At 34.0% G+C, this 4,347-nt stretch overlaps 1 non-coding gene across 1 annotated transcript; it reads right to left on the minus strand.

Annotated features, from left to right (window-relative positions):
• Positions 1-2,823: 2,823 nt before the first annotated feature.
• On the minus strand, positions 2,824-2,927 carry LOC115072703. The gene has a single exon (XR_003851733.1). It is a non-coding gene; the product is annotated as a U6 spliceosomal RNA (small nuclear RNA).
• Between the last annotated feature and the right edge of the window lie 1,420 nt (positions 2,928-4,347).

Here is a 4,347-nt window from a genome sequence, read left to right on the forward strand (position 1 = left end):
AGTAATGTATTTTAAAAGGACAGGGTAGATAATAACACCATTAAGAATTAGAGACCACACAAACACTAATACATTTGGGGAAACTTGGAAAATCTGGCTAACTTTTCGCCAAATTGATGTCCTTTCTTACCTATTGTACAGATAAGGTAGATCACCATCTTAGCCTGTTTTGTGCTGTTTAAAAATGTATCACAGACTAGGAAACTTACAACCAATATAAATTTATGCAGCTCACTGTTCTGAAGGTGACAAAACCCCATTTTAGGGGCTTTACCTGTAAGGACTTTCTTGCTGTGTCAAATTTAATAAGAGGTAACATGTGGTAAGAGTCTAAAAAACACTTAAAAACCATGATTTTTTTCACACACATATTAGACACCACACGGATTAATGAACATATAAAGAAAAATAGGAAAGCGTCATTCAATTTGAGGAAACAATGATTACAGTGTGTTGGGCTGCACACTTCAGGTTAAATAGAAGACAGAGATACCAGCAGAGAAAGTTGTCATTAATTTAACACCTAGTGATATAAGGAATGTTTCATGGTGAAAACAGTACATGAACAAAACCACAGGATACTTAGTAATTCAGGTGAACAAGAAGTGAAATGGGGTATGGGGCAGGAAAGAGAAGAAAACTAAAACACAGAATCCTAGGCTGAATTTTGACAACTCTATTTGCTGTGCTAAGACATCTCTATTGTGAGCACATGAATGAGAGGAAAAAATGAAAGACTTGACATGATCAAACAGTAACTTGGAAGGCATTTTGATATAAGCAATCTATGTCATCAACTGTAAAAACAGGGAAAGAGTGGATAAACCATCTCCTAAGGATTCAAAATGTGAAATACTGGTCAGCTGAAGTGGCCTTGTATGTGGTCATTCTATCAGATCCTTTATTCTTTCTCTTTGTTCAGAAAACACTTCCCCCCAAAAAATGTATTTGGGAATTTAAGATGAAGATAAACTTCAGATCTTTTTTAAAGTGAAATTGAGACATCTTTGAGAGTGATGGGCCTTACTCATAAAGGTCTATTACAAACAATCAAACATTTAGTTTTTAGAGAAGAAAACATTAAGAATTAAATTTGACATTTATTTATAGGTTAATATGGCTGCGGAAAATAATGACTAAATTTATACTACTTTTCCAGTTTGCTTTCAATTGCTGTGAGAAAACACTCTGAGCAATACCAACTAAAGGGTATATTTGGCTTATATCTCTCAGGTCACAGTTCATCACTGAGGGATGCCAAGTTAGGAACTCAGGGCAGGAACCTGGAAGCAGGTGCCGAAGCACAGGTCGTGAAGGAACGCTGTGTACTGGCTCGCTCCTCTGGCTGGTGCTCACCCTGTTTTCTCATACAATACAGGACCACCTGCCCAGGGATGACACCACCCACTGTGGACTGGACCCTCTCACATCACCCAACAACGAAGAAATACCCCACAGACAAGGCAACAGTCTAGTCCAATGGAGGTAATTCAGCAATTGAGGCTCCCTCTACCCAGGTGTGTCACGTTGACAACTAAAACTATCCAGCACAACCATCTTATAATTTAATTAGGATGGGAGAGTATTGTACAGAATCTGAACAAGGACACAGAGACAAGGGAGAAGGGATGAAGCAGAAGTGACAGAATGGGGAAGAATGTGCTGAGGAGTCACTCAAGATCAGATATTTCCAGATAAAATTTCAAAAGACAGAGAGTTTAAAACTGTGTACCGTGGCCTCAGGACACAGGAGGTGACTTGATAATGCATTGTACAGTCATGTCAATGACAAAAACTAGATAAAACCTGACTGATTAAGGGAAAGTTAGTGAGAATTTTCATGTAAGTTACTGTTTTCTGAATGTGTCTAATGGGAATGAATTTTTCAAACAGTGGAAAAAAATGGCAGTTCAACGGAAACAGTTTAGAATTAATTTCTCTTATTATCAGTTGTCTAAATAAAAATCACTTGTTGATTGATTTTTCACATTGTTTAATTGGAATAGGAAAGTTAACAGAGAAAAAGAAGTTGAAAATAATTAAGTGACGATAATTGTCATTGAAACATAGTCTAAAAGAGAAAAGAGCACTTACCATGAAAATAATTGAAGAAATCAGAGAAAAATTAGGAAGACAATCCTTGATAAGGAAACTTCATTCTCTAGAATGAAGCGGAAAGATTGTAACCGAGGGGAAAGTTAAATACAGGTTTTGGAGAAGGTGTGGAGTCCAATAAATGATGAACATACTTTTTCCAAATGGTTTTTAATTCACCTCTGGGGGGATTGGATAATACTTGATATTTTGAAAATATAAAGCATTTTGAAAATTATTCATCTACTAAATTACTTTAGCGAGTAACATTTCATTGCTTTGAATATAATTATTTTGATAAAAGTTTTCTTATATTTATAAAAATCATTACATCAGATTATTTAAAACATTGACATAACTTTTTAAGTAATATAACTGAAATGACATTATGCTTCCCTGTTTAAAAATGATATTGTGATTATTCATATGTCTGGTAATAAAAATATATAATATTAATGTTTTAAATTTTTTAAGGGATATACTTACCTATTTTTTATTTGGATTTTATAAAATGTAATTTTTTAATACATGTAGGAAATTTTCCTAATAAGGGTGGTTTTTTACCCAATAAGTAGCTACATAGAGGGTATTTTGCAAAGTCTATAGTTTCGGTGCAAGGGAGAACCATATTTATATGACCTTAACAAGCTGGATGCTCAATAGTGAGGTACTCCTTCAGCATTCAGTAGCTAAAAAGTAGTTTGAGTTTCCTTTAATGCCTATATATTTTTTAATATGGGACATTTTATGAATTTGCTTGTCAGCCTTGCACAGGGACCATGATAATCTCTGTATTATTCTAATTTCAGTATATGTGCTGCTGAAGTAAGCACTGATGTTTTATAATGTTTTAATTTAAATAAAACTGTGAGGATAAAATTCAAAGAAATATACTGTTTTAAATTATCAGTCAAGGCATTTATTTTACAGGTTGAGAATTTATTTCTTATTATCATATCAGGCTATTGACTTTAATATCTTTGTGACCCATTTCTCTATTCTGTGGCACTTGGATCTCTCAGAGTGAGCATAAATTATAGTTTTTAATTTTATTCTTCAAGCCCTTGTTGTACATTACAGTTATCAATTCTGGGTGTGTCACTCTTAGATTTCTTTACCATGAAATAAACACTTCAAAGACAACAAACTTAAGGACTGAAGTTTTTACAACTAAACATTGAAATATCCATGCACTAGAAGATGTTATTTATATCATTGGTTCAAAATTATGCCCAAAACTTGGCATACAATAGTTATATGTGCAAGCATGCCATTGATACCTACTTGTGGTCGGCCTGTCAATTTTGTAAAAAGTAAATCTGAAATGTTTATTTATTACTTTTAATTTCTCAGAAGCTGTCGGAGTAACTATTTTTTACAAATGACTCCCTACTCAAAATCGTATTCGCTTCAGTAAAAGGGAGAGTGTGTGATTCTTAAATATTCATGAAGCACAATAGTTTCACAACAAATCAAATTTAATTAAATGATGCATTTCCTCCACTTACAAAAGGTTTATTAAAGGTTTATTTGCTCATGCAAATTAAAGTGTTAGAGTAAAAATCCACATGAAACTTGGCACTAACAATTAAAAAAATATATTGAAAAATTTCTTGCCTCACTGCAGTACCTTGCTATGTTTAAACGGCTCAGCTTGTCATTTAGAATCTTTAATGAAGCCAGGGAGGAGGCTATTTATTTGCATAATAGGACATAATTTGCTGTGGTGAGGTTTTAATTATTTATGGGCTGTCTGAAATATTTAAAATGGCATCACTAAGGAGCATGAAGTGTTGGATAATGCCTTCATTTCAGGTCTCCTGCCGTTTCTTTTATGGGTCAAGCGATTTATTTCTAATTAGCATACCAGGCTAGTGGCTTTAAAAACATAAGGAAAACAAATTGGTTTCAGTCTGTTTGCAGCTTGAGTAGTTGGAGATGGCGAAGGGTCACTGACAGAGACTGAGGGGAGTTAAGAGTTGGAGCAAGAAGTCAACTTAACACGCTGAAATCACTTACTCAACAAAGCCACACAGGCATTTGTGCAGTGTTTACTATATGTAATAGTTTCTCTTTGTGAGATGGTGGGTTATAGTTAATGGATTTTATGTTAATTGACCTTTAAAATATTTCCTAACATATCTCTTACTGGAAGTGATGCTTGAGTAAAAGAAGAAAATGTTCCATTTCCTTAGATAAAAGATGCAGTAATTATTCTGTGCATTGGGAAAATGCAGCAGAAGTTTCAGTGTA

This window comes from Nannospalax galili, unplaced genomic scaffold (assembly GCF_000622305.1).
Source record: "Nannospalax galili isolate Female #2095 unplaced genomic scaffold, S.galili_v1.0 scaffold461, whole genome shotgun sequence".
In the NCBI taxonomy this organism is placed as follows: Eukaryota; Metazoa; Chordata; class Mammalia; order Rodentia; family Spalacidae; genus Nannospalax; species Nannospalax galili.